At 53.7% G+C, this 21,310-nt stretch overlaps 3 pseudogenes; all 3 read left to right on the forward strand.

Moving 5' to 3' along the window:
• Positions 1–7,127: 7,127 nt before the first annotated feature.
• On the forward strand, positions 7,128–10,811 carry LOC123350038 (annotated as a pseudogene).
• A 450-nt stretch (positions 10,812–11,261) lies between these two features.
• On the forward strand, positions 11,262–16,039 carry LOC123350039 (annotated as a pseudogene).
• A 450-nt stretch (positions 16,040–16,489) lies between these two features.
• On the forward strand, positions 16,490–21,263 carry LOC123350041 (annotated as a pseudogene).
• Positions 21,264–21,310: the final 47 nt, after the last annotated feature.

The raw sequence follows: 21,310 nt of genomic DNA on the forward strand, positions 1-21,310 counted from the left end.
GCCTGGCACCCGTCAGAGGGGTCCTACACCTGAGCACAGGGTGGGTGTGGCAAGAGGAGTGCAAGCCCCATGGGGAAACTGAGGCAGGCGGGTGGAGGAGAGTGGCCCATGCTCAGGCAGGAAGCCAGTGGCAGCTGCGGAGAGAACCCAGGAGTCCTGGCTCCCAGCCCCCCCCTGCTCTAACTACCACCCCCCTCTCCCCTCCCAGAGCTGGGGAGAGAACCCAGGAGTCCTGGCTCCCAGCCCCCCCCTGCTCTAACTACCACCCCCCACTCCCCTCCCAGAGCCGGGGAGAGAACCCAGGAGTTCTGGCTCCCAGCCCCCACCTGATGATTCAAATGCCCCTTTCCCGGGATGTGGTGCCCCTGCCGGCCAAACAGGCATGTTGCTCTTGGTGTTTATGGGGGATGGGGGGGTCACTGCCCCCCATGTCTGAGGCTGAGCTGGGGTGGGGTTACCTAGTCCCCAGGGGGTTTCTGCAGTGGGGCCAGGGGCCCGCTTGGGGCCTTTGGTATCCAGCCCCCTTGAGCCAAGGTCTGTCTGTCTGTCCATCCCCACGTGGGCCTAGCTGGCTGGGGTCTGCCGGCCCCCCGGCCCTGCCCCCTCACTCTGCCGTCCGTCCCTCTACTTATCTATCCCTCTGTCCTCAGGCACCCCAATATCTGTCCCCAGCTGCGCACCCCTCTAGCCCTCCACGGCTCCCTTGAATTCTTGGCAAGGAGCCGGGCGTGGGAGCCGGCCCTGGCGGTGGGGGGTAGATGGGGGGGCAGAGGGGAAGGAGGGCTGGGGTCCGTGGGACAGCAGGTGGGGGGTGCCCCACTCAATCAGCCAGCGCTTTCCGATTCAGCCCCTGCCCCGGAGGACCCGCACCAGCCGGCACCGGGCATGACGACGCCCTGGCAGCCGGGGGGCGTCGCGCCCAGCAGCACGAGGAGAAGCGGGAGCTTGAGGGTGGCTGAGGCTGCGTCTGGCTGGGTGTCAGAGCAGCCGCTCAGGGGCCCCCCTTTTATTCTGGGGCAGGGAGCCCAGTCCCCCCCCCAACACACCCAGCCTGGAACGGGTCCGGGGGCAGCCACCCAGGTGTGTCTGTTCCCTGCCGCTCCCACGGTAATTCAGGTTGCGACAGGGACCTGGTTAAAGCCGCCTGTTCCCAAGGCCTCTGAAATCCACCAGCTTCGGCGGAGCCCTTTGAAATGTGGTGCCCCTCAGGAGGGCGGGGGGCCGGGTTACTGACCCCGATTTGGGATGGTTTGAGCACCGGGTGCCGGAGATATCGCCTGCCCCAGAAGAGCCCTTTCCCCAACGTTTCCAAGTGCCGTGTTTTTGTTGGCGTGTGAACACGGTGGCTGCGCCCGGGCCAGAAAAGGGCTCGTGGGTTTCCACACCCTCCGGCAGCTGAAAGGTTACGCCCCTTGCCTTGAAATGTGGTGTGGGGCACGGGGCGGCCTTGGAGAGCCCAATTTGGGGTGGTTAGACCCACCCTGAAATTGGTTTCCACCTGCTGCCGGGTGCTGGTACACGGAGTGGGTGTAATGACTCGCTCAATTGCGGCCCTCCTGGAGATTGATAGCCGTGGGCTCAGCCGTCAATTAACTTCCGGCTAAATGAAGCACCAGGCCCCACCCACCATGAAGGTGGTTTTGGACCGAGGCCGTGTCCCCGGTTCAGCATTACGTGGGTGAGCGGGATAGGAACGTGGCCAGCCTGGGTCAGGCCAAAGGTCCATCTATTCCAGTGTCCTGCCGGCCGACAGTGGCCGATGCCGCGAGAGCTTCCTTTCCCGGGGCTTCCGCAAGATGTGCCGATCGTGGCTGCGTAGGGACGCTGCGGAGCGTCGTGCTGACAGGTTTGAGTCGCTTATGAGCCTGGAACCTGCTGGAGGGCGAGTGTGAGAATCCGGCTTATCTGCGGCCCTGAAGCCAAGGGCGAGGCGCGTGACGGGGTAGAAGAGAGCTGGAAACGTGCCCTGGAATTTGGGGCCGGCCGCTTTCCCGTAGCTGGGTCGACTGGCCCGTGCTCCACCGGCGATCTGGGTTTGCCACAGATGGGAGGCGCGAGTGCCGAACGCGCAGTTTGTAGCCGTGTGTTTCCTGATCCTAACGAGCGCTAAGAAAAGCCAGTAGCTCTCTCGGGTGTGACCAGCCCACGCGGAAAGGGAGAGACGCCGTAGCAGGAATAAATCGCGGAAGGGGAATGAATACGTTGCCTGACCAGCAGCGTGTCTCTTCCTGCTCGACAAGGCAGGAGAGTCGATGGCAAAGCCCCGCCCTCAGCACAGAGGGTTGATGGGGGGGGGGGGGTCGGTTGTGCCCTTGCAGAATTCAAATGTCTGCACGTGGGAGAATGCACAGTGAATGCTGTCCATGTCACCTTAACTCTGCCCTCTTTGGGCACAGCTCCATTAACACGCCAGCCCCACAGTGGCTGAAATGTACACGCACCTCATCTCCTTTTACAACCTGTTTGCAGTACCCCGTTGTCAGCTCTCTGGATTTTGCTCAGTTCCCTGTTCTGCAAGGGGAGGACATAACCTCCAAGCAACCTCACCTCTGGGTTAGCGTAGCCATGACCAGGGTTTGGGAGGGGAGTGGGGTCTGATGGTTAGAGCAGGGAGAGGGGGCTGGGAGCCAGGACTCCTGGGTTCTCTCCATGGCTCTGGGAGGGGAGTGGGGTCTGGTGGTTAGAGCAGGGAGAGGGGGCTGGGAGCCAGGACTCCTGGGTTCTCTCCATGGCTCTGGGAGGGGAGTGGGGTCTGGTGGTTAGAGCAGGGATTGGGGCCTAGGAGCCAGGACTCCTGGGTTCTCTCCATGGCTCTGGATGACCTTGGGCAAGCCCTCCCTCTGTTCTGTTTCTCCATCCGTCTCCCCTGGGAAATGAAATTTAATCTCCTTTTAAAGCCTTTTTGGACCGAAACCCGACTCAGAACTGAGATGAGGCTCCCTGGATTGTCGGTCCCCATCCGCGCCATCCTGCCCTGCATCCCTGGGGCATGAGCTGGCAATGGGGACCTGCCCTGAGCCACCCCCACACCAAGCTGGGGAGAGACTGGCCAGTCAGATGGGAAAACCGTGACCTCGGAGGGTGGGGCTGTTCCTTTCCCGTCTCCACTGCCAGGGGAATCCGCCCTCTGCCCCCGCTGCGTCCGGTTCTGCTGCCTGCAATTCCTGATCAGTCGAGGAGGAGTCCGAGAAGAGCCATGAGAATGATTTAAAGGGCTAGAAACCGGCCTGAGCGCGAGAGACGCCAGCAGCTCCAGCTATTGAGCAGAACAAAGAGACGGCGAAGGGGTGACTAGCTCAGGGCAGGACATACCGACGTGGGGGACAGATAGTTAATAACGGGCTCCTAGAAGATCTAACACGATCTGGCGGCTTTAAACCAAAGCTAGACAAATTCCGGCTGGAAATAAGGGGTAAATCTTTACCAGCAAGAGGAATTAACCAGTGGGTCAGTTACCCAAGGGACGCGATGGATTCGCCATCCCTGACCCTTTTAAGATCAAGCTGGGAAGTTTTTTCCCTAAGAGATCGGCTCTAGGAATGACTTGGGGGCAGATCTCTGGCCCCGGGGGTACAGGGGCTCAGCCGATGCTCACAAGGGTCCATTCTGGCATGGGAAGCTGGAATTCAGCTTCATTTGTTGCAAGGCAGCTCCGGCGAAGATCAGTTCAGAAATCTCCCGGGTGGCTCGTCCAAACCCAGCACCGGCTCTTTTCCCAAGCGCTGACGTTGATTAAAAATTATTCGGATGATGCAGACGCCCCCTGGCTGGAAGCAAGTGCCGTTGCCATGGTCTGCGGTATTCAGAAAAGTGGCTTCCGTCCGCAACTGGAGCCTCCTGGCTCAGCCGGGGCCTGATTTGACGCGGAGGGACAGGGAAAAGGGGTGACTTGCAGCGGCTTGAGCGGAATTCATTTCCGGAAACCCAGCCCAGTGGCGATCCGGCGCTTGGACCGCGGTGAGATTTCTGAGCCGTTCTTCTGACTCTGGTGCCACTTTCGTGCGCGGGTTTTGGCAGAGGCCTCACTTCGTCCCTCGTTGAGTGAGTGAGAGAAACCAGCGTCTGTTCCATAGTTTCGCTTTATGTTTGGTTTTATCGATTTTGCATTTCCCCAGTCGCACAAAATTAGGGCGTTTTAAGCATTTAAAACTTTTTTGATTTTTTTTTAAATTTTCTGTTGCGGCAACTTATGGGGGATGGGGGGGCATGTGCCAGCCCCTCGAGGGGCTTGGGGAATAAGTATTTAATTCACGTAGACAGTGAGATCCATAAAGACACATCAAAGCACACAGGCTCCATGTCACAATATATCACATGCTGGTATGTTCCCAGGCAGCGTTTTTCTCTTGCGTTGCTGATCTGTGACTTTCACGCGGGAGTGACAAATTGTTACTGGCGCTTTGGGCGTGGGCGGCGATTTCGACACATTGACCCATTAAATATCAAATTCTTCCGAGCCGGGTTATAGGCCGCACTAAAATCAGGGACGGATGCCGCCACGGAGGGGCGCTAGCTGCATACCCGAGGGCTAGGGGCTCCCCCTCCGGGAGTGTCCTGGAGGCTCCAAGAATTAAAGATTAGGCCGTGGGATGAAACTTCCAGGAGCGTCCGAACTAGGGCGAGCAGACGGCAAGTGTGAAAAATCGGGACAGGGGAGCAGGGGTAATAGGAGCCTATATAAGAAAAAACAAAAACAAATCAGGACTGTCCTATAAAATCAGGACATCTGGTCCCCCTAGTCCAACCCAAACTGGCAGCCCAGGGTGCTTCTGTACGAGGTGCGTTCGTTCACCAGGTACAGGGGCGTGAAATCAACGTGGTGCTGAGCTGGGCCAGAGCCTCCCCCCTCCCCCCCAGCTCATTTGCTCTGCACGGAAGGGTAGAAATGCCCCAGCGTGATGGGGAGAAGTTGAGAAATCACCGACTCCTTGTTAGACCAACGCAGGAGACTGAACTGCTGGGGAACAAGAGAGCTGCTGCAGCCAACAGCGTCCAACAATTGGCCAGCAGAGAGATGCCCCAATCATCTCAGCAGGCTCTAGGAGACGGTGACACTCCCCCCCCCCACGGTCCCTGCCTCGCTGACCTGGGCAAGCCAGAGTGGAGCACGGGAGTGCGGCTGGGCCTTTAAAAAGGGGATTTTCTGAAGCTTCTCAAAGCTCCAGCCCATTGCTGATTATTCAGAGGAGAGTGGGAGGGAAAAAAAAGCCCAGAATGCACCTGGTCCATTGTGCAGCTGAGGGGGTGGGGGAAATAAACCTTCCTGACCCTGCAGCCCAAGCCCTGAAGCATGAGAGTGGATTGGAAAGGGACAGGAATGAACGGGGGTTCCTGGATTCATAGGTTCCCAAGGCCAGACTGCACCCCATGCCTATCCTGTCCACACCAGGTTGTAGCATGTCACCCAGCATCAGCATCAAAGCCTGCCTCTTAGAGGGGCGGCTAATTTCAGAGCTGCCATGCCTGGAGGGAACCGTTGTGGTCAGCCAGGCTGACCTCCACAGCCCAGAGCCCTGCCACGAACTAATTCCCAGAGCAGATCTTTTAGGAAAACCTCCCAGCCCGACTGGAAAATGGCCCAGGATGAACAAGCCACCCTGCTTGCAACTCGGAGCAACGCTGGGCCGACTTGGGAATCGGCCAGCTGTAATATTTTGCATGAAGCCAGTGCGTGCCTCAGTTTCCCCCTGTGGGCTGCACTGTCACCTGGAGGGTGGGTGCAGCAGCCCGGAGATGGAGGTGGAGGATCTTAACAACTCCCAGTGTTTCACAGAGCTCTGCGCTCACACCGGGGCGGGGCGGGGGAGTGAATCCATGAACAGCCTCCCCTGGACAAGCCGGCCAATGCCCGTCTTGGAGCGATTGAGCCTCAGCATGGGACAGAGATCCTGGTAATTACCCCAGGAACACGGCTCAGAAATGTCATACAGTAGAATCGTATAACTTTACATACAATATTGCCACACATTTTTTTCCAGGACAATAATGTTCAGAAGATTATGAGTTTTTGAATGATACCGACACAAGGCATACTTGGTACAAATGTATCATAGTCTTGAAAAAAGGATGAACGTCAGGGTCCAGACTGTCACACTGGGCTAGTGCGATTTGTGTGTAGACAGAAAGGGGGTAGGTTTGCAGTGTAGACATTCCCTAAGGAACTGGTTGAAACCAACCGGGCCCAATATGGCGCCTTCACCAGTGGTTTTCAACTTGTGGTCTGCAGACCCCAGTGGTTCACAGGCCATGTCTAAGATTCCCAAAGGGGTACGTGCGCACCTCCATTTGACATTTTTCAGGTGTCCGTATATTAAAAAAGGTTGAAGAATCCCTGGGTTAGACAGACAACGTCTGCTCCAACGACTCATGGATCAACGCTGTCTGTGGGGGAGCTAAGACAAGACCCCCCAGCCTGAGGACACGGGGTGGAAAGTGCGAGGCCGTGAGGCAGAGTGAGATCCCGTCCTTTGCAGTCTGGGACATGGAAGGGCTCCCCACGAGAGACTGTCCCAAAGCTGGTCCCGATCCTGGTGGGAAGCTCCGACCTGGTTCAGATGCATAAGCACAGTGAGACATATTACAGGCTATAACTGCAGCATCAGGGATTAATATTGACAGTTGCATCCCTGACCATCTTGGCTAATCGCCATCACTGGACCTATCCTCCATGAACGTCTCTCATTCTGTTTCGAGCCCGGTTCAAGGCTCGGTTTCCACAACATCCCCCAGCGGTGAGTTCCACAGGTTAACTGTGCCTCCACACAGGGACAAGGGACATCACCACGGGCAGGAACTAGTCCTGGCTACGAATAACAATGAAAGTTTGCGGTCAGTGTCACAGAGTGTCGGGAAAGGCTCCAGTCCCTGAGGAAAACCCCTTGGCGAGGGAGCTTTCGTGAACGGGCCAGCCGGGTCCACAAGAACCAGGATCCAAGCGCTTGAGCTTCGGGGGAAGGGGGAAGCCGACTGTATTAGCTGGGGCAGTGGGGAAATGGAAAAAGGGATAAAGGGAATTTGGACGCAGACACCTTCGTTTTCAAGAGAATAGAGCAAGGGTGAAGCTACCTCTAACTCTAGTAACGAGAGACTTTAAGGCAGGGCCTGGGCGAGTGGGAAAACGGGAAGAGATGCCGGCTGACCTTGTGTTGGGTAAGAATGGGACACAGACGGTAGCAGGAACTATTGAGAAAAGTAAGACATCAGGAAGGAACGTGTATAAACAAGATGCGGTTGTTGATCATTATTGTAGCCAACAAAAGGTATAAATATTTGCCCTAATTGTTTATCTGGGGGAGACCTCCCTGCGATGGGGGAATCCCTGGCCGTGCGCACTCTCCCCCTCGCAATTGCTTGAGAATAAACCGTCTCTGACATGTTGCAAACAACCTAACAGCGAAGACGACGTTTTCTTCCACAATTTGGTGCCGTGACTCGGATGGCAACGCCCGGCTGAGACAGCGACGACGGCTACGGACCGTTCCTCTTCGAACCCCAAGGCACCAATCAAGAGGTAAGAGACCTTTTGAAATCCCTACTGGGGTGTCGGAGGAGGACTGCCCGTGGGGCCGTCTGTCGCTTTGGGGCTCACGCCATCCGAACTGACTGATTTTGCAGCAAGATCGGCTGCAGAGCGGTGCTGAGGAATTTGTTGCTTCCCTCAAGTAAGGTTAGTGAATGCGGTTCTGAGGAATAGTTTTGCCGCCCTCAATGAGGTTAATGCGCCGGCGCTGAGGGGTTTTTTGCTGCCTCAAATAAGGGAACAGTTATATTAAGTCCGGACATAAAGAATTAAGATTATTGTTAAAAAGAGCTGCCTCTAGATATGGGGAATGAAGGCGTGTGTAGGAATGAATGCAGGGGGGGTATGAGCCGCTGACCAGGTCTAAGACTTAAGCTGACTCCAGCTGCCCCAGGGCTACCCCATGTGGGAGATCTGAAAGCAACGGGGGTCAGCCGAACCCCGTGACCCAGCAGAGAATTTTCCCTTACTCAGGCCGCTGACCAGGACCGGGCTTAAGCCGTGAGGCGGTGAAACCCGTGACCCAGTGGACCCTTTCCCCGGGGTGTGAGTGTGGGGAAATCTTCCCTTATGAGCTGCTGAGCGGACAGGAGATGATCCGCTGAGCAGACAGGAGATGATCCGCTGAGCAGACAGGATACTCCCCTGTGTGGTTGGAATATAGGTGGGGCACAGTCTAAAATCCCCCCCGCACCTCCGAAGGGATCCCCTGCGTACTACATGTACGGGCCTTATGGTTCTAGGACCTGCAGGTATTCAGAAAATCGGAATTTTTACCCGCGTGATAATCCAGCTAAACAATTCCCACTAGCCGGTACCTTCGATCTGGATAAAATCAGGAGAACCCTTACGTCACCAAAAGCCTCTGACAAACAGTGGGAGCAATTTGTCTGTTGGTGGGAGGAAGCTACAGAGAGACTCCATGAGTCCCGAGTGCGGAGTCTGAAGGACTCCCAGGAAAAATTAAAGACTCGAGTGCAGGATTTAAAAACGAAATGTAAAGCCTCCGGCTGCCTCCCAACCAAACCAAACCACCTCACCAACCCCCTCGGCCCCTTTATCTCCCCAGCTCGTTAAGGCTGAAGGGAGGAGGGGAAGGAACGGGTTAATTTGAAAAGTCAGCCTGGCCTAGAGAGAAAGAGGAAGCTGCTCTGTGTTCGAGGTCAAGAAGCAGCACAGTCTGTCTTGCTCTCCCTGCCAAGCACCAGCAAACCCAGCCGGCTGTGAAAAACAGAGACAGAGGCAAACCAAAGGCAACACAAGTGACAGGACTGAGATTACATTTGCAGAGGTTGGCCGCCCAGTGAGACCCAACAGTCTAGTCTGCCTTTGCGGCCCCGGAGCCGGTGTGGTTTGCGGACGCTGAAGAAGCCACAGGCAGCCGGCCTGGCCTGGGATACTGAGCAAAGGTCTCTGAGAGGGACGCCCCAAGAGACCCCAGGGTGGAAAAACCCAAGAGCGGAAGCAAGTTGGAGATTTTTTTGCAGCGTGTGTCTGGACAACCTGTGCACAGGATAACCTCCTGTGCACCCCCCACCTCTCTCTCTCCTACCCCCGGGCCTGGCACATCCTAATACAGACAATACCATAGACTCTGATGAAACCCAATGGCCAAGGCCTTTACCCCTTAGTGATCCCTATGGGATGGTGCCAATAGTGCAGCAGCAATTTGGAACATTTACAAAGGCCAACAACATGATGAGAAATTAGAGCAACTGGAAAAGGCCACTGGTGTTATTATTGGAGCACAGTTAACCCCGCGATCCTCAGCAGTGTCATTCGCAGCATGAAGAAGGAAGGAGAATGGAAGGTGCTGATCATGGACCACCCTAGCATGTGCATCCTCTCATCGTGCTGCACGACGTCTGACATCGTGGACAAAGGCATCACGCTCGTGGAAGATATTAATAAGCACCGGGAGACAACTCCCAGCCTGGAGGCCATCTACCTACTCAGCCCTGTGAGAAGTCGGTGCAGGCTCTGATCAATGACTTCCAGGGCACCTCCATCTTCATCTACAAGGCGGCTCACATCTTCTTCATCAACACCTGTCCTGAGCCTCTGTTCAATGACCTGAGGAAGTCACGGATCACCAAGGCCATCAAAACCCTCAGGGAGATCAACGTGACCTTCCTGCCCTACGAGAGCCCGGTGTACTCCCTGGATGGGCCACAGACCTTCCACAACTGGTTCAGCTCCTACCGCTTCTTGGAAAAGAACAAGCAGATGGAGATGCTGGCAGAGCAGATTGCCACATTTGTGTGTAACCCTGAAGGAGTATCCAGCCATCCGCTACAGGAAGGACCATGAAGATAACTTCCAGCTGGTGCACGCTGTGCTGGCCAAACTCAAGGCATTCAAGGCATACGAGCCCAGCATGGGAGAAATCCCCGACAAAGCCCGCTCCCAGCTGCTGATCGTGGACCGGAGCTTCGACCTGGTGTCCCCACTGCTGCACGAGCTCACCTACCAGGCCATGGCCTACGACCTGCTCAGCATCGAGAATGGCACCTACAAGTACGAGACGACGGGCACGACTCGCAGGAGAAAGAGGCACTGCTGGACGAAGACGACGAACTCTGGGTGCAGCTACGCCACATGCACATCGCTGACGTCTCCAAGAAGGTGACCGAGCTGCTGCGCACCTTCTGTGAGAGTAAGAGGCTGACCATGGACAAGGCCAACATCAAGGACCTGTCTCAGATCCTGAAGATGCCCCAGTACCAGAAAGAGCTGAACAAGTACTCCACGCACCTGAACCTGGCCGAGCACTGCATGCAGCACTTCAAACGGACAGTGGAGAAGCTGTGCAGCGTGGAGCAGGACCTGGCCATGGGGACAGACATGGATGGGGAGATGATCAAGGACCCCATGAAGATCATTGTGCCTGTCCTGTTGGACCCCAGCATGCAGGCCTAGGACAAGATCTGCATCATCCTTCTCTACATCTTCCTGAAGAATGGTATAGGCGTGGGGAACCTCATCAGGCTGATCCAATATGCCAACATCCAGCAGCCACAGCATGCAGTTCCTGGGCATCTCTCTCGTGCCTCGGGGCGGGCAGCTGCGACCCAAGAGGAAGGTGCGGCTGGAGTCCACCTACCAGCTCTCCCGCTTCGGGCATTGGCACAAGAACAAGCCAGCGGCCGAGTACCGGACAGGCCCATGCCTCATCATCTATGTGCTGGGTGGGGTGTCCATGTCTGAGATGTCTGCGTCCAAGTTCCCTTTATCCCTTTTCCCCTTCCATACTCCCCCCTTTTTGTGCTTCCAGCGCAACTACCAATCTTAAACCTCCATGTTCATCAAACCTTGTATTTCGGATTCCGGATCAAATGGTTCAGCCTCATGGGTTTTGGTTAGATGCAACGACAGTGCATGGTTAGGATGAACATAGAAGGTGTTGTTATTATTACATCCTTTACAACAATAACCTAACCCTAAACTGAACAGCAACACTAAAAGCATTAACATTCCCATTGTAATCCTATGATGGAGTTGTTCACAATACAACATAATTACCAAGAGCGTTTTCTACCCATGCTGCTGACAAATAGCTGTGAAAAAGGGAGTGTTATTTCCCAGGCTTTTCATCGACAGAGGGGGCTATTTCCTGCTATACCCTAGGGCAACTGTATGGAATTAAGTAAAATTCCTTTGGGGTCCTTTGCCTTCATCGCAAAGGTTCTGCGTTACCGGGACCCAAGATGACAAGACACCTTTCTAAGGGGGCAGGCAGGATATGACGCGTTCTGGCCGGAAGCTGAAGCTAGACGAAATCAGCCTGGAAACAAAGGTGTCAATTTATAACCGAGAGCGTAATTAACAACAGGCACAATCTACCGACGGGCATGGTGGATTCACCACCACGACAATTTTTCAACCGAGGCGAGATGTTCTTCTAAAAGATCCGCGCTAGAAATGAAATGAGAGAAGATCCCTAGATTTGGGCCTCAGCCTTTCTAGACGACTGTCCCCCTTTCAGCAGTCGGATTTGTCTTGCCTAACCCCACATTTCACCTCACTTAAAAACGACTTGCTTCCGAAATCAGACTTAAACATGCAAAAGTGTCCCAGCGTGCAGTTACTGGGAAATGGCTGACTTTCTCATTTGTACCATGGGATTATAAAATAAATTGATTGGAACAGAAAGGTTGTACTTACATTTCAGTGGATAGTAGATAGAGCCGTGTAAACAAGTCATTGCCTGGATGAAATTTTAGTTTGTGCTGACTTTGCTCGCACTTTCTATGTAGCCTGTTGGAAATTAGGTGAATATCTAGATGAGTTGATGGACCCCTTGGAAGCCCTCAGCGTAGACCGGGGTACGTGAGAACCACTGCCCTAGAGGGTCACCATGAACCCTTCTTGTCTTTGCATCTATGAATTTATGAGAAAACACTTCAAAGGACCAGATGGATGATGCACCAGACAAGACTGGCCTCATGGCCAAGCAGCGTCGTGGGGACTCTCTAAGGGGACATGAATGCAAATTTCAGTTATGCAAAATAAAACCAACCCCAGCCTTTTGAAGCTCCTTCATAGTTGTGCTAGTTTTGCTTCGCTTCTGTTGTGAGCTTGAAACGTTTGAAGGACAGACCCCAGCCAGGGCCCTGGAGCCATCTCTGGAGCTTCTTAGCATGTGTTTTGTGGTTTTAAGATGTTTTCTCTGTCATGCTTTCACCTTACGACTAGAATCACAGAAATGTAGGACTAGAAGGGCCCTCAATCTATCCAGTCTCTTGAGGCAGGAGTAAATATTATCTAGATGGGGGTTTGTCTAACCATCTCCCTTGGTCATTTCTTCCCATGCTTCGCTACCCTGACTGTTCAAAAGTGTCTAACCTAAATCGTCCTTGCTGCAGTTCAATAAAGGAGCTGTGCGCTCATTGATACATGTGAGTAACTCCACAGTGAATAGCCCCTGCAAAGAAAGAACAACCCCCTGAGAATCCAAAGATGCCGTTTCATAATTTTGGCCTAAAATTTTAGGGTTTTGCCAGCCCCGAACTGTTTATCTGGGGGAGACCTCCCTGCGATGGGGGAATCCCTGGCTGTGCGCACTCTCCCCCTCGCAATTGCTTGAGAATAAACCGTCTCTGACATGTTGCAAACAACCTAACAGCGAAGACGACGTTTTCTTCCACAATTTGGTGCCGTGACTCGGATGGCAACGCCCGGCTGAGACAGCGACGACGGCTACGGACCGTTCCTCTTCGAACCCCAAGGCACCAATCAAGAGGTAAGAGACCTTTTGAAATCTCTACTGGGGTGTCGGAGGAGGACTGCCCGTGGGGCCGTCTGTCGCTTTGGGGCTCACGCCATCCGAACTGACTGATTTTGCAGCAAGATCGGCTGCAGAGCGGTGCTGAGGAATTTGTTGCTTCCCTCAAGTAAGGTTAGTGAATGCGGTTCTGAGGAATAGTTTTGCCGCCCTCAATGAGGTTAATGCGCCGGCGCTGAGGGGTTTTTTGCTGCCTCAAATAAGGGAACAGTTATATTAAGTCCGGACATAAAGAATTAAGATTATTGTTAAAAAGAGCTGCCTCTAGATATGGGGAATGAAGGCGTGTGTAGGAATGAATGCAGGGGGGGTATGAGCCGCTGACCAGGTCTAAGACTTAAGCTGACTCCAGCCTCCCCAGGGCTACCCCATGTGGGAGATCTGAAAGCAACGGGGGTCAGCCGAACCCCGTGACCCAGCAGAGAATTTTCCCTTACTCAGGCCGCTGACCAGGACCGGGCTTAAGCCGCGAGGCAGTGAAACCCGTGACCCAGTGGACCCTTTCCCCGGGGTGTGAGTGTGGGGAAATCTTCCCTTATGAGCTGCTGAGCGGACAGGAGATGATCCGCTGAGCGGACAGGATACTCCCCTGTGTGGTTGGAATATAGGTGGGGCACAGTCTAAAATCCCCCCCGCACCTCCGAAGGGATCCCCTGCGTACTACATGTACGGGCCTTATGGTTCTAGGACCTGCAGGTATTCAGAAAATCGGAATTTTTACCCGCGTGATAATCCAGCTAAACAATTCCCACTAGCCGGTACCTTCGATCTGGATAAAATCAGGAGAACCCTTACGTCACCAAAAGCCTCTGACAAACAGTGGGAGCAATTTGTCTGTTGATGGGAGGAAGCTACAGAGAGACTCCATGAGTCCCGAGTGCGGAGTCTGAAGGACTCCCAGGAAAAATTAAAGACTCGAGTGCAGGATTTAAAAACGAAATGTAAAGCCTCCGGCTGCCTCCCAACCAAACCACCTCACCAACCCCCTCGGCCCCTTTATCTCCCCAGCTCGTTAAGGCTGAAGGGAGGAGGGGAAGGAACGGGTTAATTTGAAAAGTCAGCCTGGCCTAGAGAGAAAGAGGAAGCTGCTCTGCATTCGAGGTCAAGAAGCAGCACAGTCTGTCTTGCTCTCCCTGCCAAGCACCAGCAAACCCAGCTGGCTGTGAAAAACAGAGACAGAGGCAAACCAAAGGCAACACAAGTGACAGGACTGAGATTACATTTGCAGAGGTTGGCCGCCCAGTGAGACCCAACAGTCTAGTCTGCCTTTGCGGCCCCGGAGCCGGTGTGGTTTGCGGACGCTGAAGAGGCCACAGGCAGCCGGCCTGGCCTGGGATACTGAGCAAAGGTCTCTGAGAGGGACGCCCCAAGAGACCCCAGGGCGGAAAAACCCAAGAGCGGAAGCAAGTTGGAGATTTTTTTGCAGCGTGTGTCTGGACAACCTGTGCACAGGATAACCTCCTGTGCACCCCCCACCTCTCTCTCTCCTACCCCCGGGCCTGGCACATCCTAATACAGACAATACCATATACTCTGATGAAACCCAATGGCCAAGGCCTTTACCCCTTAGTGATCCCTATGGGATGGTGCCAATAGTGCAGCAGCAATTTGGAACATTTACAAAGGCCAACAACATGATGAGAAATTAGAGCAACTGGAAAAGGCCACTGGTGTTATTATTGGAGCACAGTTAACCCCGCGATCCTCAGCAGTGTCATTCGCAGCATGAAGAAGGAAGGAGAATGGAAGGTGCTGATCATGGACCACCCTAGCATGTGCATCCTCTCATCGTGCTGCACGACGTCTGACATCGTGGACAAAGGCATCACGCTCGTGGAAGATATTAATAAGCGCCGGGAGACAACTCCCAGCCTGGAGGCCATCTACCTGCTCAGCCCTGTGGAGAAGTCGGTGTAGGCTCTGATCAATGACTTCCAGGGCACCTCCATCTTCATCTACAAGGCGGCTCACATCTTCTTCATCAACACCTGTCCTGAGCCTCTGTTCAATGACCTGAGGAAGTCACGGATCACCAAGGCCATCAAAACCCTCAGGGAGATCAACGTGGCCTTCCTGCCCTACGAGAGCCCGGTGTACTCCCTGGATGGGCCACAGACCTTCCACAACTGGTTCAGCTCCTACCGCTTCTTGGAAAAGAACAAGCAGATGGAGATGCTGGCAGAGCAGATTGCCACATTTGTGTGTAACCCTGAAGGAGTATCCAGCCATCCGCTACAGGAAGGACCATGAAGATAACTTCCAGCTGGTGCACGCTGTGCTGGCCAAACTCAAGGCATTCAAGGCATACGAGCCCAGCATGGGAGAAATCCCCGACAAAGCCCGCTCCCAGCTGCTGATCGTGGACCAGAGCTTCGACCTGGTGTCCCCACTGCTGCACGAGCTCACCTACCAGGCCATGGCCTACGACCTGCTCAGCATCGAGAATGGCACCTACAAGTACGAGACGACGGGCATCAGCGACTCGCAGGAGAAAGAGGCACTGCTGGACGAAGACGACGAACTCTGGGTGCAGCTACGCCACATGCACATCGCTGACGTCTCCAAGAAGGTGACCGAGCTGCTGCGCACCTTCTGTGAGAGTAAGAGGCTGACCATGGACAAGGCCAACATCAAGGACCTGTCTCAGATCCTGAAGATGCCCCAGTACCAGAAAGAGTTGAACAAGTACTCCACGCACCTGAACCTGGCCGAGCACTGCATGCGGCACTTCAAACGGACAGTGGAGAAGCTGTGCAGCGTGGAGCAGGACCTGGCCATGGGGACGGACATGGATGGGGAGATGATCAAGGACCCCATGAAGATCATTGTGCCTGTCCTGTTGGACCCCAGCATGCAGGCCTAGGACAAGATCTGCATCATCCTTCTCTACATCTTCCTGAAGAATGGTATAGGCGTGGGGAACCTCATCAGGCTGATCCAGTATGCCAACATCCAGCAGCCACAGCATGCAGTTCCTGGGCATCTCTCTCGTGCCTCGGGGCGGGCAGCTGCGACCCAAGAGGAAGGTGCGGCTGGAGTCCACCTACCAGCTCTCCCGCTTCGGGCATTGGCACAAGAACAAGCCAGCGGCCGAGTACCGGACAGGCCCATGCCTCATCATCTATGTGCTGGGTGGGGTGTCCATGTCTGAGATGTCTGCATCCAAGTTCCCTTTATCCCTTTTCCCCTTCCACACTCCCCCCTTTTTGTGCTTCCAGCGCAACTACCAATCTTAAACCTCCATGTTCATCAAACCTTGTATTTCGGATTCCGGATCAAATGGTTCAGCCTCATGGGTTTTGGTTAGATGCAACGACAGGGCATGGTTAGGATGAACATAGAAGGTGTTGTTATTATTACATCCTTTACAACAATAACCTAACCCTAAACTGAACAGCAACACTAAAAGCATTAACATTCCCATTGTAATCCTATGATGGAGTTGTTCACAATACAACATAATTACCAAGAGCGTTTTCTACCCATGCTGCTGACAAATAGCTGTGAAAAAGGGAGTGTTATTTCCCAGGCTTTTCATCGACAGAGGGGGCTATTTCCTGCTATACCCTAGGGCAACTGTATGGAATTAAGTCGAATTCCTTTGGGGTCCTTTGCCTTCATCGCAAAAGTTCTGCGTTACCGGGACCCAAGATGACAAGACACCTTTCTAAGGGGGCAGGCAGGATATGACGCGTTCTGGCCGGAAGCTGAAGCTAGACGAAATCAGCCTGGAAACAAAGGTGTCAATTTATAACCGAGAGCGTAATTAACAACGGGCACAATCTACCGACGGGCATGGTGGATTCACCACCACGACAATTTTTCAACCGAGGCGAGATGTTCTTCTAAAAGATCCACGCTAGAAATGAAATGAGAGAAGATCCCTAGATTTGGGCCTCAGCCTTTCTAGACGACTGTCCCCCTTTCAGCAGTCGGATTTGTCTTGCCTAACCCCACGTTTCACCTCACTTAAAAACGACTTGCTTCCGAAATCAGACATAAACATGCAAAAGTGTCCCAGCGTGCAGTTACTGGGAAATGGCTGACTTTCTCATTTGTACCATGGGATTATAAAATAAATTGATTGGAACAGAAAGGTTGTACTTACATTTCAGTGGATAGTAGATAGAGCCGTGTAAACAAGTCATTGCCTGGATGAAATTTTAGTTTGTGCTGACTTTGCTCGCACTTTCTATGTAGCCTGTTGGAAATTAGGCGAATATCTAGATGAGTTGATGGACCCCTTGGAAGCCCTCAGCGTAGACCGGGGTACATGAGAACCACTGCCCTAGAGGGTCACCATGAACCCTTCTTGTCTTTGCATCTATGAATTTATGAGAAAACACTTCAAAGGACCAGATGGACGATGCACCAGACAAGACTGGCCTCATGGCCAAGCAGCGTCGTGGGGACTCTCTAAGGGGACATGAATGCAAATTTCAGTTATGCAAAATAAAACCAACCCCAGCCTTTTGAAGCTCCTTCATAGTTGTGCTAGTTTTGCTTCGCTTCTGTTGTGAGCTTGAAACGTTTGAAGGACAGACCCCAGCCAGGGCCCTGGAGCCATCTCTGGAGCTTCTTAGCATGTGTTTTGTGGTTTTAAGATGTTTTCTCTGTCATGCTTTCACCTTACGACTAGAATCACAGAAATGTAGGACTAGAAGGGCCCTCAATCTATCCAGTCTCTTGAGGCAGGAGTAAATATTATCTAGATGGGGGTTTGTCTAACCATCTCCCTTGGTCATTTCTTCCCATGCTTCGCTACCCTGACTGTTCAAAAGTGTCTAACCTAAATCGTCCTTGCTGCAGTTCAATAAAGGAGCTGTGCGCTCATTGATACATGTGAGTAACTCCACAGTGAATAGCCCCTGCAAAGAAAGAACAACCCCCTGAGAATCCTAAGATGCCGTTTCATAATTTTGGCCTAAAATTTTAGGGTTTTGCCAGCCCCGAACTGTTTATCTGGGGGAGACCTCCCTGCGATGGGGGAATCCCTGGCCGTGCGCACTCTCCCCCTCGCAATTGCTTGAGAATAAACCGTCTCTGACATGTTGCAAACAACCTAACAGCGAAGACGACGTTTTCTTCCACAATTTGGTGCCGTGACTCGGATGGCAACGCCCGGCTGAGACAGCGACGACGGCTACGGACCGTTCCTCTTCGAACCCCAAGGCACCAATCAAGAGGTAAGAGACCTTTTGAAATCCCTACTGGGGTGTCGGAGGAGGACTGCCCGTGGGGCCGTCTGTCGCTTTGGGGCTCACGCCATCCGAACTGACTGATTTTGCAGCAAGATCGGCTGCAGAGCGGTGCTGAGGAATTTGTTGCTTCCCTCAAGTAAGGTTAGTGAATGCGGTTCTGAGGAATAGTTTTGCCGCCCTCAATGAGGTTAATGCGCCGGCGCTGAGGGGTTTTTTGCTGCCTCAAATAAGGGAACAGTTATATTAAGTCCGGACATAAAGAATTAAGATTATTGTTAAAAAGAGCTGCCTCCAGATATGGGGAATGAAGGCGTGTGTAGGAATGAATGCAGGGGGGGTATGAGCCGCTGACCAGGTCTAAGACTTAAGCTGACTCCAGCCTCCCCAGGGCTACCCCATGTGGGAGATCTGAAAGCAACGGGGGTCAGCCGAACCCCGTGACCCAGCAGAGAATTTTCCCTTACTCAGGCCGCTGACCAGGACCGGGCTTAAGCCGCGAGGTGGTGAAACCCGTGACCCAGTGGACCCTTTCCCCGAGGTGTGTGTGTGGGGAAATCTTCCCTTATGAGCTGCTGAGTGGACAGGAGATGATCCGCTGAGCGGACAGGATACTCCCCTGTGTGGTTGGAATATAGGTGGGGCACAGTCTAAAATCCCCCCCGCACCTCCAAAGGGATCCCCTGTGTACTACATGTACGGGCCTTATGGTTCTAGGACCTGCAGGTATTCAGAAAATCGGAATTTTTACCCGCGTGATAATCCAGCTAAACAATTCCCACTAGCCGGTACCTTCGATCTGGATAAAATCAGGGGAACCCTTACGTCACCAAAAGCCTCTGACCAACAGTGGGAGCAATTTGTCTATGGGTGGGAGGAAGCTACAGAGAGACTCCATGAGTCCCGAGTGCGGAGTCTGAAGGACTCCCAGGAAAAATTAAAGACTCGAGTGCAGGATTTAAAAACGAAATGTAAAGCCTCCGGCTGCCTCCCTACCCAAACCACCTCACCAACCCCCTCGGCCCCTTTATCTCCCCAGCTCGTTAAGGCTGAAGGGAGGAGGGGAAGGGACGGGTTAATTTGAAAAGTCAGCCTGGCCTGGAGAGAAAGAGGGAGCTGCTCTGTGTTCAAGGTCAAGAAGCAGCACAGTCTGTCTTGCTCTCCCTGTCAAGCACCAGCAAACCCAGCCAGCTGTGAAAAACAGAGACAGAGGCAAACCAAAGGCAACACAAGTGACAGGACTGAGATTACGTTTGCAGAGGTTGGCCGCCCAGTGAGACCCAACAGTCTGCCTTTGCGGCCCCGGAGCCGGTGTGGTTTGCGGACGCTGAAGAAGCCACAGGCAGCCGGCCTGGCCTGGGATACTGAGCAAAGGTCTCTGAGAGGGACGCCCCAAGAGACCCCAGGGCGGAAAAACCCAAGAGCGGAAGCAAGTTGGAGATTTTTTTGCAGCGTGTGTCTGGACAACCTGTGCACAGGATAACCTCCTGTGCACCCCCCACCTCTCTCTCTCCTACCCCCGGGCCTGGCACATCCTAATACAGACAATACCATATACTCTGATGAAACCCAATGGCCAAGGCCTTTACCCCTTAGTGATCCCTATGGGATGGTGCCAATAGTGCAGCAGCAATTTGGAACATTTACAAAGGCCAACAACATGATGAGAAATTAGAGCAACTGGAAAAGGCCACTGGTGTTATTATTGGAGCACAGTTAACCCCGCGATCCTCAGCAGTGTCATTCGCAGCATGAAGAAGGAAGGAGAATGGAAGGTGCTGATCATGGACCACCCTAGCATGTGCATCCTCTCATCGTGCTGCACGACGTCTGACATCGTGGACAAAGGCATCACGCTCGTGGAAGATATTAATAAGCGCCGGGAGACAACTCCCAGCCTGGAGGCCATCTACCTGCTCAGCCCTGTGGAGAAGTCGGTGCAGGCTCTGATCAATGACTTCCAGGGCACCTCCATCTTCATCTACAAGGCGGCTCACATCTTCTTCATCAACACCTGTCCTGAGCCTCTGTTCAATGACCTGAGGAAGTCACGGATCACCAAGGCCATCAAAACCCTCAGGGAGATCAACATGGCCTTCCTGCCCTACGAGAGCCCGGTGTACTCCCTGGATGGGCCACAGACCTTCCACAACTGGTTCAGCTCCTACCGCTTCTTGGAAAAGAACAAGCAGATGGAGATGCTGGCAGAGCAGATTGCCACATTTGTGTGTAACCCTGAAGGAGTATCCAGCCATCCGCTACAGGAAGGACCATGAAGATAACTTCCAGCTGGTGCACGCTGTGCTGGCCAAACTCAAGGCATTCAAGGCATACGAGCCCAGCATGGGAGAAATCCCCGACAAAGCCCACTCCCAGCTGCTGATTGTGGACCGGAGCTTCGACCTGGTGTCCCCACTGCTGCACGAGCTCACCTACCAGGCCATGGCCTACGACCTGCTCAGCATCGAGAATGGCACCTACAAGTACGAGACGACGGGCATCAGCGACTCGCAGGAGAAAGAGGCACTGCTGGACGAAGACGACGAACTCTGGGTGCAGCTACGCCACATGCACATCGCTGACGTCTCCAAGAAGGTGACCGAGCTGCTGCGCACCTTCTGTGAGAGTAAGAGGCTGACCATGGACAAGGCCAACATCAAGGACCTGTCTCAGATCCTGAAGATGCCCCAGTACCAGAAAGAGTTGAACAAGTACTCCACGCACCTGAACCTGGCCGAGCACTGCATGCAGCACTTCAAACGGACAGTGGAGAAGCTGTGCAGCGTGGAGCAGGACCTGGCCATGGGGACGGACATGGATGGGGAGATGATCAAGGACCCCATGAAGATCATTGTGCCTGTCCTGTTGGACCCCAGCATGCAGGCCTAGGACAAGATCTGCATCATCCTTCTCTACATCTTCCTGAAGAATGGTATAGGCGTGGGGAACCTCATCAGGCTGATCCAGTATGCCAACATCCAGCAGCCACAGCATGCAGTTCCTGGGCATCTCTCTCGTGCCTCGGGGCGGGCAGCTGCGACCCAAGAGGAAGGTGCGGCTGGAGTCCACCTACCAGCTCTCCCGCTTCGGGCATTGGCACAAGAACAAGCCAGCGGCCGAGTACCGGACAGGCCCATGCCTCATCATCTATGTGCTGGGTGGGGTGTCCATGTCTGAGATGTCTGCATCCAAGTTCCCTTTATCCCTTTTCCCCTTCCACACTCCCCCCTTTTTGTGCTTCCAGCGCAACTACCAATCTTAAACCTCCATGTTCATCAAACCTTGTATTTCGGATTCCGGATCAAATGG

This window comes from Mauremys mutica, chromosome 15 (assembly GCF_020497125.1).
Source record: "Mauremys mutica isolate MM-2020 ecotype Southern chromosome 15, ASM2049712v1, whole genome shotgun sequence".
NCBI lineage: Eukaryota > Metazoa > Chordata > Testudines > Geoemydidae > Mauremys > Mauremys mutica.